The 21,220-nt window shown below is 35.8% G+C and overlaps 1 protein-coding gene across 3 annotated transcripts in view; it reads left to right on the forward strand.

Annotated features, from left to right (window-relative positions):
• RAP1A (RAP1A, member of RAS oncogene family) overlaps positions 1 to 21,220 on the forward strand; it is a 65,880-nt gene that overhangs the window by 23,262 nt on the left and 21,398 nt on the right. The window contains exon 1 of one of the 3 annotated variants that reach the window (XM_046645534.1): positions 20,565 to 20,637. The exons of the other annotated variants lie outside the window; for them this stretch is intronic. The gene's annotated coding sequence lies outside the window, so the exon portion shown is untranslated. Of the gene's footprint in view, positions 1 to 20,564; positions 20,638 to 21,220 lie in introns of those variants that run through there. 3 annotated transcript variants of the gene reach the window in all.

Genomic DNA, 21,220 nt, shown 5'->3' on the forward strand with positions numbered 1-21,220 from the left:
ATTTATTTATTTAGTGGGTATACCTTTATAAAATTTCATTTAAGTGGAGACCAGACAATAAATCAGATATTAACAGAATAAGAGACCTTCTAACTTCCTTACAACAGAACTTTTATTCCTAAACCCACTCTTTTCCTTTAATCCACCGATACCCAATCCTTAGCAGTTTACAAACCGAATTATCAACTATGAAGGGAAAAATGACAAAGGAGAACATAGATTTAACATAATTAACAAAAATTAATTTATGGTAAACAATTAAAAGCAGATAACACCTGGGGGGAAAACCTGGAATAATGAAAAGAGTAGTTGTCCTTAATAAACAATAAGAACAGATTGATTGACAGGAAAAACAATTTATTTCAAAGGCAAATGACAAAAGAATTAGGCAGTTTACAGAAGAAAAAAGATGTGACTGATAAATATTTGAAAAACAGTTTAACCTCACCAGTTAATCAGAAATTTAAATGAAAGGATAATACAGTTTTGGTGATAACAGTTGGCAAAATAAGAACATTTAAGTTGAAATAAGAAAATTTAAGTTGAAACTGTGCTCCTAGGGATATGGTGAAATGAGATTCACATACTCCTGATGGAAATGTCAGTTGATAAAACTATCATTCTCCACGAAGAAACTTAAAAATGTTCTTAACCTTTGATCTAGTAATGATTCATCTGAGACTGTAACCCAAAGAAAAAGATGACTATAAAAATTTATGTACAAAGATTCATTATAGCATTATCTATAATAATAGAGAACATTTGAACATATCTAGCAAAAAGGATAGATATTGTACATTTATTGAAATACTTGTTAAAGAGTTTCATTAAAAATTTTAATGACCTGGGGAAAAGATGATGAGATAATGTTTGGAGGGGGGAAAAAAGCAAGATTCAGAATTGCAACACTATAACCTCTAGGGTCAAGTGGTAAAGCTAGTCTTGAGAATAGTTCATTCTATTGGACCAGTATCTCTTAATGTTTGATGTATGTACTAAACTCGACTGTAAAAATAAAATAAACAAAACCCCTCTTGAACCCAAATCCTCTTTTCCTTGTAGTGCTGAGCACCCCATTTCTCTATTCTTTAAGCAAAGTCCTCAGAAAGATTTTCTATAATGCTATTTCCAATTTTCTAACCTTCTAGTCTTTCCTGAACCTGATCAGGCTTTTGTCCCTACGTTATCCAACTGAAATAGCTCAAGTCTCCAGTGACCTCCAGTGGTCATTTCTCAGGCCTCATCTCACTTGACTTGCCAGTAGCATTTAACACTTGATCACTTCCTATTCTCTGAAATATTTTCTTCTCTTCCTTCTAAGAAACTGCACATGTGGTTTTCTCCACCTCCCTGGCTGCTGCTACTTTTCCTTCTTTGCTGGCTTCTCTACTAGCTATGATTTTTTTTAAGTTAATATGGTAAATTATATTAATTTTTTTTAAAGTTCTAGTAACATAGACATAACTTAAAATTTACTCTTGTGACCGTTTATAATTGTACAGTTCAGTGGCATTAAGTACATTCACATCTTTGTGAAACTGTTACCACTATCCATCTCCAGAATTTTTTCATCTTTCCAAATTGAAACTCTGTGCCTATTAAATACTAACTCACCATTCCTCCCTCCCCCCAGGTCCTGGCAATCACCATTCTACTTTCTGTCTATGAATTTGACTATTGAGTACTCTAGGTTACTTCATATATGTGGAATCATACAGTTTTTGTCCTTTTGTGACTGGCATATTTCACCAGATGTAATGTTCTCAGGGTTTGTTCGTGTTGTAGCATGTGTCAGAATTTCCTCCCTTTTTGAAGCTGAATAATATTTCATTGTGTGAATATACCACATTTTGTTTATCCATTCACCTGTTGATGGACACTTGGGTTGCCTTCACTTTTGGCCTATTGTGAATAATGCTGCTGTGAACATGGATGTACTATAAATATCTGTTTGAGTCCCTGCTTTCAGTTCTCTTGGATACGTATGCAGAAGTGGAATTGGTGGATCATACGGTAATTTTATTTTTAATAATTTTTTGAGAAGCCATCATACTGTTTTTCATAGTGGCTGCACCATTTTACATTCCCACCTGCGGTGCACCAGGCTTCCAGTTTCTCATCCTTGCCAACATTTGTTATTTTCTTGCTTTTTGTTTGTAGCCATCCTAATGGATATGAAGTGGTATCTCATTGTAGTTTTTATTTGTATTTTCCTAATGATTAGTAATGTGGAGCATCTTTTCATATGCTTATTGGTCATTTGTATATCTTTGGAGAAATATCTATTCAAGTCCAAGTCCTGTGCCCTTTTTTTTTTTTTTTTTTTGGCTGAGGAAGATTCACCCTGAGCTAACATCTGTGCCAGTCTTCCTCTATTTTGTGTTTGGGTTGCCACTGGAGCATGGCTACCAATGAATGATGTAGGTCTGCTATTGGGAACCAAACCCAGGCTACCAAAGCAGAGCATGCTGAACTTAACCACTAGGCCATAGGGCCAACCCCTTTCCCCATTTTTTAATTGGGTTGCTTGGTTTTTTTGTTGTTGAGTTGTAGGAGTTCTTTATATATTTTGGATATTAACACTTTATCAGATATATGATTTGAAAATATTTTCTCCCATTCCTTCAGTTGACATTTTACACTATTGGTTTTGTCCTTTGATGCACAGAAGTTTAAAATTTTGATGTAGTCCAATTTATCTATCTTTTTCTTTTGTTGCCTGTGTTTTTGATGTCATATACAAGAAATCATTGCCAAATCCAATGTCACGAAGCTTTCCGCTATGTTTTCTTCTGAGAGTTTTGTATTTTAGCTCGTGTATTTAGGTCTTTGATCCATTTTGATTTAATTTTTTTGTATGGTGTTAGGTAAGGATCCGACTTACTTCTTTTGCGTGTGAGTATCCAGTTTTCCCAGCACCATTTGTTGAAAAGACTGTCCTTTCCTCATTGAATGGTCTTGGCACCCTTGTCGAAAATTATTTGACCATTTATATAAGGGTTTATTTTTGGGCTCTATATTCTGCAAATTTTGGTATATTGTGTTTTCATTTTTATCCTGTTCAAAATACTGATTTTCCTTTTGATTTCTTATTTGAATCATGCTTTATTTAAGCTATGTTATTTAATTTCCAGATATTTGGAGATTTTCTTTTTTCTTTTTCTTTCTTTTTTTTTTTTTTACTGAGAAAGATTTGTCCTGAACTAATGTTGTTCCGAATCTTCTTCTTTTTGTATGTGAGCCACTGCCACAGCATGGCCACTGACAGACAAGTGGTGTAGGTCCGAGCCTGGGAACCAAACCTGGGCTGCTGAAGTGGAGCGCATCTATCTTAACTACTAGGCCACCAGGGCTGCCTCTGGAGGTTTTCTTGATGTCTATTATCAATTTCTAATTTAATTCCATTGTGGTCAGAAAACATACTTTGTATGATTTGAATTCATTTCAATTTATTGAGACTTATTTTATAGTCTAGATTATGGTCTGTCTTGGTGAATGCTCTATATGTGCCTGAAAATAATGTTTATTTTGTGGTTGCTGGATGAAGTATTCTGTAGATATTGACTAGATCCAATTGATTGATGGTATTGTTGAGTTCAACCATGTCCTTACTGATTTTCTGCCTGCTGGATCTGTCAATTACTGATAAAGGGGGTTGCAGTCCCCAGCTATACTGGTGGATTCATCTATTTCTCCTTCCTGTTCTATCAGTTTTTGCCTCATGTATTTTGATGGTCTGTTGTTAGGCACATACATGTTAAGGGTTGTTATGTCTTCTTAGAGAATTGACCCCTTTATCATTATGTAATGGCCTGCTTTATCCCTGATAATTTTTCCTTCCTCTGAAGTCTGCTTTGTCTGAAATTGATTGAGCTGCTACAGCTTTCTTTTGATTAGTGTTAGCATAGTATATCTTTCTCCATCCCTTTACTTTTAATCTATCTTTGTGTTTATATTCAAAGTGGGTTTCTTGTAGACAAGATATCATTGAATCTTTTTTTCGATCCACTCTGACAGCCTCTGTCTTTTAATTGATGTATTTAGACCATTGATGTTTAAAGTGATTTTTTTATATAGTTGGATTAATATCTACTACCGTATGTGTTATTTTCTATTCATTGCCCGTGTTCTGTGTTTCTTTTGTCTTTTACTTTTTTCCTGCTTCCTTCTGGTTTTAATTGAGCATTTTATATGACTTCATTTTTCTCCTCTCTTACCATATTAACTATACTACTACTTACTTTCTTTTTTTTCTTTGGTGAGGAGGATTACCCCTGAGCTAATGTCTGTTGCCAGTCTTCCTCCACTTTATATGTGGGTTGCTGCCACAGCATGGCTGACAAGTGATGTAGGTCAGCACCTGGGATCCAAACCCACAAACTGAGGCTGTCAAAGCAGAGTGCACTGAACCTTAACCACTACACTATGGGGCCAGCTCTATACTTCTGGGTTTTTTTTTTTAATAATTAACCTTTAAATTTGAAATATGCATTTTTAATTAATCCAAGTCCACTTTGTTATAACAGTATATCACTTCAAAGGTAATATAAGTACCTAGAGTACCCAATTCCTCCCACCAATTCATTATAACATTGCTCTCATTCATTTCACTTATCCAATAGTATATTGTTGCTGTTGTTTTGAACAAACTGTTATCTGTTAGGTCAATTAAGGATAAGAAAAACAAAAGATTTTATTTTACCTTCATATATTTATCTTTAGGTTCAAGTTTCTTTTAACATTTCTTGCAGGGCAGGTCTACTGGCAAAAGATTCCCTGAATTTTTGTTTGCGTGAGGACGTCTATTTTCTTCTTCATTTTGAAGGGTAATTTCACTGGATACGTAATTGTAGCTTGATGGACTTTTTTGCTCCAACACTTTAAATATTTCACTTGGCTCTCTTTATGCTGCTGTAATTTCTGAAGAGAAGTCTAATGTAATTTTCGTCTTTGCTCCTATATAAGGAAGGTATTTTCTCTTTCTGACTTTTTTCACCACATTCTCTTTGTCTTTGATTTTCTGCAGTTTAGATATATGCCTAGGTGTAGATGTTTTGGTATTTTTCCTGCTTGATGTTCTCTGAACATTCTGGGATCTGTGGTTTGGTATCTATCGTCTGTTCATTATTTAGCAGTCTCCTTTTCTCCCAACTCCTCACTCCTTTTAGCTCTGTCTACTAAATATATCTGGAAGATAACTAACTCTTACCACTTCCACTGCTACTACTTTGGTCCATGTTACCATTTCTTGGGTTGTTTTATTTGCCTTCAAATAGTTCTCCCTACCTCTGCCCTTGATTTCCTCCTTCCTTTCACCACATAACAGCTAAAGAGATCTGTTTAAAATTTTAGTGGCAACTTGTCATCCTTTGCTCAACACCATCCAGTGACTTTCCATCTCATGCTAAGTAAAAGCCAAAGGTCTTACCATGGCCTTTAAGCTTGTATTTAGCTGTGTGTTTCATCTCTTACCTTATCTCCTTCTAATCACCTCCTCATTGTCATCCAGTTAGGGTGCCCTCCTTTCTCTTTAAAGAAGTCACTGGGCATCTCAAGTCTTTTCCGTTTCCCTCAGATGTCTACATAATTCTGTTCTCTAACTTCTCATTGCCTTTAGGTCTTTGCTTAAATATCTGTTTTTTCAAACTACAAATCTCCATGCCCTGTGAACTCCCTATCCCCCTTTCCTGCTTTACCAAAACACTTTACCAGCTGACCTGTGTCTTTGGCAGGAGAGAGCGTGACATATTAGAGAAAATGAAAAAAAAGCCAGTTTGGCTGGAGCATGGAGAATGAGAGGGAGCACATTGTAAGATGAAGCTGGAGTGGGAGTTAAGGACCAAACTGTGCCGACCCTTGTAGGCCATGTTAACATTTTTGGTCTTGATCCTTAAAGGTAGTGGAAAACCAATGAAGTGTCTTAACTGGAGGGATTTGGGAGGAGTGTCACTAACATGCTTAAATTTGTATTTTTATAAAGATCATTCTGGCTTCATTGTGGAAAAAATATTGGAGGGGGGAAAATTAGATGTAGGGAGACCAGATGAGAGGCTGCTGCAGTGATCCAGGTATAAGCTGATGATAGCTTAGTCTACTAGGGTTGATGGCCATAAAAAAAAGAATGTTTAGACTGTTAGATTGTTATGAAGAAAACCATTTATAAAACGTATGTGGTCAGCAATTCATAACTCCTAATGGCCAGATTAAGATCTCGCATTTACAGAATCTCCGTTTGGTTCTATTATGAGAAAATAGAATCTCTCACCCAATGTAATTCTTCAAAATAAGTCTTAGAAATTCTACAAATCAATAGCCACGTATCTTTTTTGTGTTTTTCTTAGCATTAGGCACAAAATCAAAGATCCCTAGTTAAGTTAATTGTTCTTATTTAGTGGCCAATTTCTAGACCCGATCAAATTAATTCATCTCTCATGAAAGCAAGGCTTTAAATAATTTTCATGCTGTGTTTTTTTCCTACTTCCTCTCATCTCAAACAGTAAGAAGTTGATTAGGGCTAAGATTGTCCTCAACAGGATTTTTTAAAGACAAAGGTGTCTGTGCCTATGTTATTTCTTGTCACAAAGCCAATAACCTCTGGCAACAGGAACCTGTGTGGAACTTCAGAGTTTATGAGAATTGGAAACTCATGACGCTCTGGCCATGCTAAGATAGATATGAAGTTCTTAAAGCAAACAGACTAAAAAGCTAGGACCCTAACAGTTTTCTGATGTGGCAATGTTTTCGTCAAATCAAAAAATTGATCCTCTATATGTTTTCACTTTAGGAAGGAAAAAACATTTAACTTCTCCCAGGTTTTAGGCATTTTATATTACCTAAAATGTTATATTGTTTAATTATCAGAAACCAGTGAGGTATCTTAATCCAGCTTTGTTTTGTTAATAAGGAAATTAAATAGTAATTAGGGCAGATAACTTGTCCAGGTTCACACAGTTAATAGAGCTTGGTTTTGGATCCAAATGTGGCGGCAGAAAGAGCGTTCCTTTCAATCAGGTGTTGTTAATTTGGGTTCCTTGGTATCCATTTCCCTGTGTGTTTATAGTTTTCAGAGAACTGCAGATCCTTCAATTCAGTAAGGTTCAGAATCAAATTTTATTATACTGCCTCCTGATTTGGGATTCCTAATTTGACAGTGCTATCCACTCTTGTCTTACGTTACCTTTCCACATTTCTTCTCAAAATACCAGTAACACACTTGTTACAGTAGTAAAGCAATGATAATAGTGGTAACCTTTCAGTGGATAATATTTGCCAGGCACTGTGCTAAGTGCTGCACATACATGCATTATCTCATCAGTGTTGCTGAACTATGTCCCTTGCTTTAATTAACTCTTTTCTTTTTTTTTAAGATTGGCACCTGAGCTAACATCTCTTGCCAATCTTTTGTTTTCTTCTTCTTCTCCCCAAAGTCCCCCAGTCCGTAGCTGTGTATTCTAGTTGTAGGTCCCTCTGGTTGTGCTGTGTGGGATGCTACCCCAGCATAGCTTGATGAGTGGTGCTATGTCCACACCCAGGATCTGAACTGGCAAAACCCTGGGCCACCAAAGCAGAGCACGCGAACTTAAACCACTGGGCCATGGGGCCAGCCGCTAATTAACCTTCCTTCTATCTCAAATCCCAGCCCCATTCCTTGCCCTCCTAACTGGTCTTGCTCCAGTTTCTCATTCCTTTTTTCTAACCTACACAATTCTCTTTGAGCTTTTTTTTCTGCCCACCACATCCCCCCCCCCCCCCCCCCCCCCCCCCTGCAATTCTCTGCTCAAAAACCTTAGGTAGCTTTTGCCTCTGATAGGAAAGTTTCAAGTTCTTAGTATATCATGCAGGGACTTTGGCAGCTTGCTAGCCTCCTGTTTAAACCATATCTGTACTCATTCCTTTCTGTAAATGCTAAGCTGCCTAGACTTTTTAAAAATGGTTTTTTCAGTAGACTCTTCATTCTCTTGAATCTGTGCCTTTTTTCATGAAATTACATGTCTATGTAATATTCCATCCACTCCCACCCCTTCCTCTGCCTGACCTTCAGGAAATATGTATAAGAGAAAAATCTCTCTTCTTTCCATGTTCCCTCATTCCTCAGTTTCCTTCCAAAAGTATTCTGTGTTTATCCTGTTTCTGTGTACATATATGAGTAGAGGCAAGTTAGCATGTTGGGTAAAGAGTGTGAACTCTGGAATCAGGCTGCGTGAATTTGAATTGTGGCTTCTCTTCCTTGATGTATGGCTTGGGCAAATTACTGGTACCTACCTCATAAGCTTTTTGTGAGGATTTCTTACAATGGTGCCTGGCACGTAGTAAGCCCTCAGTAAATGTAGGTTATTATTATTGCTGCGTTGTTGTTATATAGCAAAGCATAATACATTGAGAGAATGGCTTTTAAAATCAAGAGATGATAGGTTTAAATAGAGTCTCCTAGTTACTTTGTGCCTAAGTCATTTAATCCAGTTAAACTTGGTATGGTTTCCTCATCCTTATAATAGGGATAAGATATAGTTTTCTTTTTTTGCTTTTTGTTTTGTTTTGTTTTGTTATGTTTTTTGGTGAGGAAGATTGGCCCTGAGTTAACATCCGTTGCCAGTCTTCTTCTGCTCTACATGTGGGACACCACCACAGCATGGCCTGATGAGTCATGTGTAGGTCCATGCCCAGGATCTGAACCTGTGAACCCCAGGCTGCCGAAGCTGAGTGCGCGAACTTAACCAGTACGCCACTGGCTGGCCCCTATAGTTTTGATTTTGATGAATTAAAAAATATAAAGGAAAGAGCTTTGTAAATGACAAAATACCATTTAGTTTAATTGCTATCGGTCACATCATTTTATTTTCCCTTGCAGGAATGGTCACACCATTTCAGCTAGTTATAAGAAGTGAAATAGTCTTTAAAGAATAAAGATTTCAGAGATTTAGTGACAGTTATGCCGTTTTTCTTTAGAAATTATTCCAAATTCATACTTTTTCATTAGCTATGGCTTGCTTTTATGTTAGTCTTAAATGAAAATTATGAAAATATAATTTATGTGGCAGTGCCATTAAGGGAACAATGTTAAAGTAAATACTTCTATTTATGGGAGTATACCTATCAAGATTCTAATACTGATATATTTAGCTATACTTGGCATAACTAGTAAACCTAATTTAGTAAACCTTATCTTTTAAGGAAAACAAAATTTTTTTGTCAACCTAGAAATTATTAGTCACTGCCCCTAAAATTTTCTTCATGGTTTATAAATGTCTTATTTGCCTATGATGATAATAGTTGCTGAAGAATATTCATTTTACTAAGGATCTGGTAATACATGCAAAAAGCGGTCCCCTTTTATGCACTTTTTGATGATGTGCTACATTGCTAAAACAGGATAAGCATTCACTCTTTTTTCATAGCTCATGGATCCAAGAGCACATGTCATACCCAAAGGCATAGAGTAAGGGATATTTTTGGATACTGTCATATTCTCTCTTCTTCTGTTAATTAGATGCATTCCCAGTATTCAACATTTAGGAGGAAAAGTTGTAGTTAGAGGTTAGTGGTAGAGCAGGATTCTAGCCAGGCAGTATCGATCGATCCTTAAGTTCAGCTTTTAAACATTTCACTATGCTGCTTATAAGAAAGAGAATGAGACTATATACAATTACCAGTAGCTTTGACCAAAAAAAAAAAAAAGGCACTTCTAGAAATGAACAATATAAATAAAAAAACTTAATAGGTTTAAAAATAGATTAGACTACAGAATTAGTGAACCGAAAGATGACCTGAGAAATAAATTAACCAAAATAAGGGATGGAAAATATGTTAGAGAAGAAAAGAGAATTGGAAAATTCTGGCAGAAATTGCTAGTTTTTCTTGATTCCTTCCTCCCTCTAAGTAATGAATGTTTTAGTTGGATGCTTTGCTGCCCAGCTACAGCTTCCATTTAGTTGCCTTTCTGATAGTGAAGTTTGTGTGACAAAGTTTTGGCAATTTGGCTGCAAGTGGAAGTTATGTGTGAATAGGTTATAACCTTATAGGTTATGCCTTTAAGAGGAGAGGGATGTGTCCTTTCCTTCCTCTTTCTTCCTTTCCATGGACTGGAATGTGGACATGGCGGTGAACTATTTTAGGCTATGTGGAAGAGGGCAGTACTCTAAGGATGACAGAGCAGTGAGGTGTAAGAGCTTAGCTCTCTCAGACTGCTAAACTGCCACACCAGCCCTGGACTATCCCTTCCGACTGTTGTGTGAGAGAGGAAAAAAACTTGAATTTTATTTAAGTCACTGTAAGGTCTTTTATGACAGCAGTCTAGTCTACATCCTAACTAATGCAAGAAGAGCATGAAAAGATCAAATAGTTATCTAAGCAGAATCTAGATGTGAAGAAAAATCAAGTAGAGATAATATTTGAGGAGATTTATTGATTGAGAATTTCTAAAACTGCAAAAAGACAAATTCAAGAAGTCAAATAAATCCTAAGCAGGAAAAAATCTAAACCTAAACAATTACTTCATAGTTAAAGTTTGCATGTTAAAATTTGCACACAGAGATAATAAAAATAGCCAAAGGGATAAGAAAGATTACTTTCTAAAGACCTGCAATTAGGCTGACTTATTGAAGGAAAAATTGAAACCAAAAGACAAGAGAATAATGACAGTGTTCCGAGAGTAAATAACTATTAAAGCTAGAATATCTTTCAGGAGTGTAGGTAACATAAAGTTTTCAGATAGATGAAAACTGAGAGATTTTACCACCAATAGAACATCACTAAGACAAATTTGAAAAGATATGCTTTAGGTAGAAGGAAAGTGATCCCTGATGAAGAGTGTGAGATATTAATTAGAAAAGAAGAAAGGCTGAAAATTAAAGAGCCAAACATTCAATCTAAATTAGAAAAAGAACATAAAAAAGCAAGGAAATAATAGACATAAAAGCAGAAATTAAGGAAATATAGACCAAACCTACAATGGAGCATCAACAAAGCCAAAGTTGACTCTTAGAAAAAGACTAATAAAATTAACAAACCTGGTAAGATTGATCGAAAGAGAGAGCAGGCATGAACAAACAATAAGAATGAAAACGATGCTAAAACTATAGATGCTACAGATTATAAGAGAGAGAAGAGTGTACTCTAACATTTTTGTTTAAGGAATAATTTCAAATGATAGATTATTGCATGTGTTGTCATAATAGTGTATTAAGCTTTTCAAGACCACTTGTCAAACTTACCAAAAATTTTACTCTTGAATAATAAGTGGGTTGGATTAAATGTTTTAATCCTTTACTTGAATGTTAGGAGAATTTAAAGGGTGCAGTGAATGGGATAACTGTGTCAGTCATACTTTACTAAAGATTTTGATAAAGATTTATTTGGGGATAATTGATAGATGAAGTAGAAAAGTAGAATTTGTGTTCCTTTTTAATATATAAAGAAGAAGCGAGGAAGTTTTATTTAGTAAGGAAATACAAGAACCTGAGAACTTGTGGAAACCTTGTGCTTTTAAACGTGGTTTTTTAAAACAATGTTACTAATAAGCTTTTTATGCTGTACCGAAAAGTGATGGCACAATACTGAGAATGATCTATAATTTAATGTTTTGTCTTTTTAAAAAAATATTGTCACCCGCCTTAGAGTACGTTTCACACCGTTTGACTGAATTAAACTGTGTGCTTAGAGAAGTCACTGATTTCCTGGGGCGGGTTCCTTATTTTCTGGAGGATCAGTAGCAAATAGTAGTGTAGCACTTTGTGGATGGGCACTTTGAAGCACACTGTTCTAGACCAGTGCCTGCATAGGAAAAGAAAGTCCTCGGTATACAGATGTCTGCAAGCATAGAAAGCAGCTGGTACCGTCTACAGCAAGCTCCAGGCAGGATTAGGGTGTGAGAAGGGAATGAAATTGGTAGATTATTTGGCAAGTTTGGGTGGAAAATTATGTTGATAGATAATTCTGAAATAAACTTAAGTTATATGAAAAAGGAAAGACAATCTTAATATACTACTTTGCTATGTATTGTTTAAGAGAGCTAAAATACTAATCTACCATAATAATAATATCTAAAACTAAAAGCCAAGAGATAGTAGTATAAATATCATATCTATAAATATGGAGGAAGACATTCAAAAAAACAGCTAGAAGTTTGAAGTAGCTGTTGTAGGTTAAGAGGATGTAGTGACTGCTCTTTTTTGTTATAAGCCTTTTAGAAATGCCTGCTAATAGTGCTAATTAGCATATATTACTTTCATTTTAAGAGAGACATTTAAGTAAGAATAAAGCTTTTGCAAAGGAGACCAGAATGGTTACACAATTTGAAATTTTATCGTTTGAAAAAGGAAATACTAGTGCTTATTTAAAAAGAGGATATTTGGAGCAGGGGGAATAACTGTCTTCAAATATTTGAAGGGGTATAGACTGGAAGAGGAATTCTCTATTCTGTTTAGCTTCAAAGGGCAGAGGCCCAACAAGTGGCCACTACAGAGAAGCAAAGCAGTGTACAGAATGTTCTAACAATTAGGTTACCCAGAAATGGACTGTTTTGTGAGGGTATAGTTCAAAGGGGTAGGTGACCATATCTAGAGGCATTTTTAAAAAGTGATTTGCTACCAAGGAAACACTTACTGTGCTTGGGGTATTCTGCTGTTCAGTACTGACTTAGTATTTAAAACAAGAAAAGACAAAACCATCTATTCATATAACATATTATAAGATTTGCTACTTGTAAGTTAAGTATGTTATTTTCTAAGTCATATATTTGTCATCATAGACTTCATAAAATAAGCTTCTTTATTGCTTTTTTTCCTGCTTTTTCTCCCCAAATCCCCCCAGTACATAGTTGTATATTTTAGTTGTGGGTCCTTCTAGTTGTGGCCTGTGGGACACCACCTCAGCATGGCCTGATGAGTGATGCCATGTCCGTGCCCGGGATCCAAACTGGCGAAACCCTGGTCCACCAAAGGAGAGCGCGCGTACTTAACCACTCGGCCATGGGGCCGGCCCCAAAAATAAACTTTTATCATTTGTGGTTTGCATGACTAGGATTTAGGAGAATTTCTTTTTATTGTATTGAGACTACTGATCTGTTTTCTCTTATTCCTATTATTTTTGTTACCTTTCTTTCCTGTTGTTTATTTTTGATTTTCTAGCTCTGGTTGAATTGATAAGTTTTCTTTGCCCATTTTCCTTTAGTGATTTTTAAATTACATATAATCTAGTTGTTGACATTACATTTTTCACATGTTTAGATTATATTTTTTTTCATTGTGGAGAGAAAGAGAGATTCAGTATCTTTATCCTTTTGCAAGTAAGAGAAAAACTTTAACATGCCTTTACTTTCCTTCCTAACTCCTCCCAAACCAAAATGTTAAGATAATCATGGAGTTTTCAGATTTTTGAACATATTTTGCAGTGATAATTAGATTTTTAGCTATAATTTTCACTGATTTATTTGCTTGCCATGACTTCTTGTTTTTAAGCCTTTCTGCTTCTTCAGTCATTTTCCTTTAACTATTGGAGTACTAACTCCAGTAATTTTTGATATGTATTTTTATTATCGTTTAGTTCTAATTGTTTACTTCCCATCTTGATTTCTTCTTTGACCCGTGTTATTTAGAACTGTATTGTTTAGCTTACAGACATTTTGAGATTATATAGTTTTATTTTTGTTTTGATTTCTAGTTTAATTGCTTTATGGTTAGAATATACACTGTATGATTTCAGTCCTTTGCAATTTGTTGAGACCTGATTTATGGCCCAGCATGGTCTGTTCTAGTAAATGATCCATGTGTACTTGAAAAAACTGTGTAATCTGCAGTTGTTGGGTGTGGTGTTCTATGTATGTCTTTTGGGTTAAGTTGATTCATTACTTGGCGGTCTTCTGTATATCCTTACTGATTTTGTCTTCCTTTTCTATCAGTTACTGAGAGAGTTATGTTAAAATATAATCATGATTTTGTAATTGCCTAGTTTTCCCTTTAGTTCTGTCAACTATTGCTGTATATATTTTGCCTTGTATTTTAATTTATTTTTTCCTATTGAATATTTATTAATGTAATTACTGATGTATTTGGATTGTCTTACATCTTTCCATTTAATTTGTCCATCTGTTCTTTGTTCCTTTATTTTTCCTTCTTTCTGTTTTTAGTTATCAAACCGGTCCAAAATTTAGGGGCTTAAAACAATAACTGTGTGTTATCACTCTTAGTTTCCTGAGTATGGAATTAGGGAGCGGCTCAGCTGGGTGGATCTGGCCTAAGGTCTCTCAGGGTGTTGCAGTCAGTTGGTGGCTCTCTGGGGTCATCTTGAATGCTTCTTTATTTACAGGTCTTGGATGGCTTAAACAGCTAGGGCTCCTCAGGCGACTCTGTCTTCTCTGTGATCTCTCCAGAGTGGCAGCTTCAGGGCAGCCTGACAGCTCTGGGCCCAAAGGCATGGCTCCCAAAAGAAAGACCCGGGAGGAAGCTCTGGCACCCTTCCTAGCTTCAGAAGTCAGATATCACTTCTGCTATGTTTTATTTACTAATCCCACCCTTATTCAAGGAGAGGAGAATGTGTTTTTCCTCTCTAGAAGCTTTTTTGAATTTATCTTCACCTGTAGTGGTTTGAAATTTCGATTACAATATGTTCAGTTGTGAATCTCTGATGATGATGATGATGATGATGATGATGATGATGATGATGATTGGCATTCATTGGCTGCTGTAAGTCTGAAGATTCCTAATTTACCTCTGGAAGTGTCCTTTGATTATTTCTTTGGTTCTTATTTACCTCTGGGAGTGTCCTATTATTTCTTTGGTTCTTCTGTTCTGTTTCCAGACTTCCTGTCAGATAGCTGGTAGAACTTTGGGATTTATCCTTTGACCTGTTTCTTTCATACATTCCATCTCTCTCTCCTCTTGTTCTGCACTCTTTGGGTGGGTTCAGTATATTATAGGTTCACTAGCTTGCTTTTCATTATATCCATTTTCCTCCTCAGCCCATCTACTGAACTTTTGTTTTGATGGTCATATTTTTATTCCCTGAGACTCCAATGTGTCTTTTACATAGACTTGCTAACTTCAAGTTTCAAGTTTCTTTCAAGTTCAAGTTTCTTTAAGGATATTACATTTATTTTATGGTCTTTTATGGGCCGTCTTAACTCTATTTTCTTTGGTTTTTGTTCTGCTTTTTGAATTTATTGCCTCTGTCAAATTGCTTCCCTCAAATCTGTGATGAGTTGTCTGCTCTTTTTGAGAATCCCTGTTGGCCTCTCCTATCTGCAGGAGCTTATCTCCTTTCAATGTGGGAAGGGGTAGGAAGTGCTGTTGGGCTGGGTGTGCCTGGTTTTAGAGGGTGAAAACTAATTTATAAACTTCATTTACAAGTACGTTATGTCTGATCACTTTGTCTCTATATACCTCCTCCCGCTAAGGTACTAGCCTGAGGAGAACAAGGAGAGAAAGTATTAAGGAAGAGATTCTCTCAATGAGATAATGTGATTTCATGTTACAAAAAATTGAATTTCTGTTATGATGTCCTATGAAGAACATTGTTCTTTATTTTAGAGAGTTAAATCTTACCATGATTTCCATGGTCTGGTTGTGCAGGAGAAACTATTTCATCTTATAATTAGTTTACGTATTTAAAAACAGAAACAACAAAGTTGGGATTGATTTACATCACAAAGACAATCACGTTATGTTATTTTGTGAAATTTAGAAGCAGTTCTGCTGAAGGAAGAATGAAAAAATTGTTATAACTTAGACTATAATGTTAGGGACTCAAGATTGACTTAAAATGTAAACATAGTGTAATGTTTATTCTTGTCCTCCTTATTTGTCAGGGAATCTTAACCAGAGTGAGAAATTTTCTGGTGCTGTGTTGGGAGTACAGGGCACAAGAGATTTCCATAAAAAGGCATGGGATTTGCTTTGGAAGAACATAGTGGTTTTCTAACTTGGCAGTGATGAGTTAGAACTAACCCCCTTTAAAAATAAAATATTAATCCACATTATTCCATATTGGGTATTTGTGTGGGTGTGTTTTCTTATCTGAGCTATATTATTCTTGTTTTTGCATGTGTGTATATGTGCGTGCATTCATAACCCATGGTATTTGTTAGGTGTAAAGAAAATAATTTTCTACACATACAGTGTATTGAAAAATAACTTTGGGACTTCAATATCTTACCACTTGAGTTGAGGAACAGGGGCCAAATATTTTGTTGTTGCAGAATACTCAAAATAATTTGGCCCTGTCTGAGTGCCTTCCCCAAATTCTATTGCCCTACGAGGCAGTTTGGGTAGTATAAATGAGCCTTGCTATATTAGGATTCCCTCTTGAAAGATATACATTTTTGGATTAGAGAGATGATGAATTCGCATCTTGTTAAAATGACAACAGTCCCAGACTAACAATCACTTTGGGTCTGGAAAGGGGGATACAGGTATGGAGATCTGTCTAGATGAAATATATGCTCCTATGTTTAACAGTTAGTACTTTTCATAGAAACGAGACAACCACCTGATACAGATAGAGGTATAGGATGACTAGTGTCCAGCACAAACCTTTCGCACCTCACTTTTTCTGTCCATCTACATAGTAAAATGTGGTTGTTTCTCGGGCTCAGTTCTTAGCTTTCTTCTATGTTTGCTGAATAAATTCTCCTTGCTTGCTCTCATCTGCTGTGGCTTCAGCTACCATCTTTTAAGTCTATACCTCTAACTTCCAGACGTGGATTTTTAAATATCTATGAGGTGTCTCTACGTGCTTTTCCCATAGGAATCTCAAACTTAATTTTTGCAGAAAGTATTAACTTGCTTTTTAAACCTCCTTTTGTATTTCCTGTCTTAATTGGAGTTATACTACCAGCCACCTAATTTGCCCAAGCTAGATATCTAGGAGTTACCCTTGACTCTTCTTCATTTCCCTTAATAACCTCTAATCACCTACAGAGTCCTTCAGAAATTTACCTTCAGAAAACCACTGTCCCCTTTTCAGCCCTAGTGCTACTGTACGGATCTGTATTATTTCCCACCTGAGCTGTTACAGTAGCTTCCTCTACTCTCTGCTTCTAGTCTCTCTTCCTTAAGTCTGTTTTGTATACTGTTATCAGTTATCTTTCCAGAATACTTATCTGTTACTTTTTTCTTAAACGAAAAAAAAAGAAGACTTTTCGCCCCATTGTTTACTAGATGAAACATAAACTCTTTAACATGGCTAATGCCTTTCCAGGCATAACCCAGTCTCCTTACCCAGCTTCATTTTCTATACCTTCTTTTTAAACCCAGTGTTCTAGCCATACCGAACTATGTGGTATTCCCTGAATCTTCTGTGCTTCATGGTTTAGAGTATCTGCTCAAGCAGTTTCTTCTTAGAATCCCCTGCCTTATGTACCTGGAACATTTCTGTTCAGTTTTTCACTTAGCTCTTATGTACCCTCCGTTGAAAAACTATCCTGGACTCCCTTCTCTTCCTCCATCCCTCCCCAGCCCTTTAATCTTGTCTCTGTAATGGCTTTGTTCACATCATATTGTAGTTATTTTTCCTTCCTCTGTGAGCTCCTTGAGGATGGGAAACATACGCTTTTCATTTTTGTGTCCCTGGTACCTAGTGTAGAACTGGTACCTGAGACATTGTAAATGTTTGGTTCAGAACAATACTTGCTATCATATCTATCGCATAGTCTACTAGTTTATCCTCACTGTGTTTCTTAGTTCAGGCTTCTATAACAAATTACCATAGACTGGGTGGTTTAAACAACAGATTTATTGTTTACAGTTCTGGAGGCTGAGAAGTTCAAGATGAAGGCTCTGGCACATCAGAGGTCTGGTGAGGGCCTGCTTCCTGGCTTGTAGATGGTTATTATCTTGTATCCTCACATGGCAGAGAGCAGAGAATAGCAATCTCTTGGGACTCATAAGGGCACTAATCCCATTCATGAGGGCTCTGCCCTTATGACTTCATCTAATTCTGATCACCTCTCAAAGGCCCACCTCTTAATACCATCACATTGGAGGAAGGATTTCAACATAAGAATTTATGGGGGATACATTTGTTTCATAATACTGTGTAGGTAACTGGTATTCTGAGAAATTTCCCTTTCTTCCCCCTATTGAATTTTCTGAAATTAAATCTATTGAGCTATAATTTACATGTAATAAAGTACACCTACTTTAAATTTACAGGTCAATAAATTTTAATAAATTATACACCCATGTAACCACTACCACAATTAAGGTAATTTCCAGATGATTTCCATCACCCAGAGAAGTTCCCTTATACTCCTTCATAGTCATCATGCCCTGCCACCACTGGTCCCCAGCAGCTTTCTGGCACTTTAACTTACTTCTGTGTTTTCTAAAATTTTATGTAAGTGAAATCATACAGTATTTACTGTTTTGTGTCTGGCTTATTTTGCTGAGCATGTTTTTGAGATTCATTCACGTTGTTGCTTCTATCAAGAGTTCATTGCTATTTATTACTGAATAGTATTCTGTTGATTGGATATATCACCATTTATTTGTCCATTCACCTCTTGATGGATACTTGGGTAGTTTCTAGGTTTTGGCTATTATGAACAAAGTGAACAAAGATAAGAGTTGAAGTTCATTTTTTTCCAACTTGACTTGTTGAAAAGACTACTTTTACACACTGAATTACTTTTGTCCCTGTGTTAATGATCTATTCCTGTGTAACAGATGAACCCAATCTTACTGGCTTAAAACAACAATAATCACTTAGCATCTGTCAGTTTCTGTGGATCAGGGATTTGGGAGTGGCTTGGCTCAAAGGTTCTGGTTCATGGTCTCATGAGGCTACAATCATCTGAATTAAGACTTGACTAAAACTACAAGAAATGCTTCAAAGCTGGCTCTCTTACATGGTTGGCAAGTTGGTGCTACATTGGTAGGAGGCCTCAGTTCCTCTTCAGATGGGCCTCTCTGAAAGACTGGTTAAGTGTCCTCATGACATGATCAGTGACTTCTCTTGGAGGGAATGGTCCCAGAGATCATGGTACAAGCTGCACTGCCTTTTAGGAGCTAATCTTGGAAGTCACATATTGTCACTTCTCCCATATTCTGTTGGTCACACAACCAGTCTTGATTCAGCATGGGAGGAAACTACACAGGATATGAATAGTAAGAGCGGACAACACAAGTTACGAATACCAGGACGCCAGTATCATTGGGGGCCATCTTAGAGGATGGAGGACCACAGACCTTTTTGTCAAAAATGAAGTGAACATATATGTGTAGTTTTACTTCTAGATTTAACTTGGTTCCGCTGATCTGTGTTTGTTCTTACACCAATTTGACACTGTCTTTATTACTGTATGTCTTGAAATCCAGTAGTGTAAAACTTTTTCTTTTGCAAAACTGTTAGCTGTTCTATTTGAGTTTTCGTATAAATGTTAAAACATCTTGTCGTTTTCTACAAAGAAGAGACCTGCTGATTGGGATTACATTGAGTCTGTAGATCAATTTGGAGAGAATTGACAGCTTAACAATAATATGTACATATCTTAATATAGTACGGCCTATCTCTCTAAGTCCTTAATTTCTCTCAGCCGTGTTTTGTAGTTTCATTATACCAGTTTTGCACAAATTTTGTTAAATTCATCTCTTAAGTCATTTATTTCTTGTTGAATGCTAGTGTAAATGGTATTGTTTAAATTTCATTTTTCAGTTCTTTGCTGGTATGTAGAAATACAGTTGCTCTTTTTAATCAACCTTTTATCCTGAAACCTTGCTAAATTCACTTATTAGTCTCGTAGCTTTTCTGCATATTCCTTAGGATCTTTTGTGTACAAGATCAAGTCATATGTGAATAGACAGTTTTACTTCTTCCTTTTGCATAGGTTAGAACTTACTATACCTAGCTTAGTACAATGTTGAATAGAAGTGGTAAGAGTGGACATATTGGTAGACGAAAAAGAAAAACCATATGATACCAATAGATGCAGAAAAAATATTTGAAAGAAATCCAACATCCATTCCTGAGAGCTCATGTAAACAGAAGCTCATAGGAATGTAAAAGGGCATAAAGAAGACCTGAAATCAAAAAAACGTTTGAGAACAATCTCACTAGAGTAACCTAAAATGCTAACTGCTTAGAATAGGTAGGGATTCGTAATCTAGGGTCTCCAACGCTTGTGTAGAAAAAAATATATACATCTTTATTTTTCACTAAGCTCTAAATGAAATTTAGTATTTGTGTCTATTTGAATCTAGGTAACAGACTACAGTAGTGATATTAGCAGCTACTGTGACTTTGTCACCAGTAAATGGTTACTTTTGCCTTTTGTATCTTTAGTTAAAGTTTGTTTCTTAAAGACAACATATGGTTAGGTCTTGCTTTTTTATCTTGCCTTTGAATTGGAATGCTGGAACATTGGAATTGATGATTTACATTTAATGTAATGATGTGGTTGCCTTTTAATTCTACCATCCTGTTATTTGTTTTGTATTTCTCCCATCTTTTCTTCTTTTTTGCTTGTTTGTATTTTTCCTATTGTCTTCTGGATGAATTGAATTTTTTAAGTATTCCATTTTATCTCAGCTGTTGGCTTATTAGCTTTGTCTCTTATTTTTTTTCAGTGGTTGCTCTAGGATTTACAATATGGATCTTTAACATCTGACAGTTTACCTTCAAATACTATTATAGTACTCCAGAGATAATGTAAGAACCTTGAACAATAATACTTCCAGTTCCCTTCTTTTCTTGTGCTGTTATTTTAGTATATTTTACTTTTACATGTATTGTAAACTCTGTAGTACATTGTTATTATTTTTGCTTTAAGTGGTCAAAAAAGTCTCGTAGATTTACTCTCACCCCCCATTTCTGGGTCTTTTTATTCCTTTAGTAATCTTCATTCCTTTGTGTAGATCAAGTTTCCATCTGTTATCATTTTCTTCCACCTGAAGAACTTCCTTTGCTTTTTTTAAGTGTGTGCTGGTGAACTTTTCCCCCCAAGTTTCCTTTTTTTTTTTTTTTGATCTGAAAAAAAATCTTTATTTCAGTTTCATTTTTGAAGGATATATTCATTGTATTTAGCATTCTAGGTTGGTCATTTTTTTCCTTAAGCGTTTTAAAGATGTTTCATTTTCTTTTGTCTTGCATAGCTTCTCAAGAAGTCTGTACGTTTTCTTAACTTTGTTCCTCTGTATCTAAACTTTTCCCTTTGGCTTCTTGTAAGATTTTCTCTTTTTGACAACTTTTCAGGAATTTGGTTATTGTACCTTGTACTTTTCTTTGTGTTTAT

This window comes from Equus quagga, chromosome 18, assembly GCF_021613505.1.
Source record: "Equus quagga isolate Etosha38 chromosome 18, UCLA_HA_Equagga_1.0, whole genome shotgun sequence".
NCBI classification, from domain to species: Eukaryota; Metazoa; Chordata; class Mammalia; order Perissodactyla; family Equidae; genus Equus; species Equus quagga.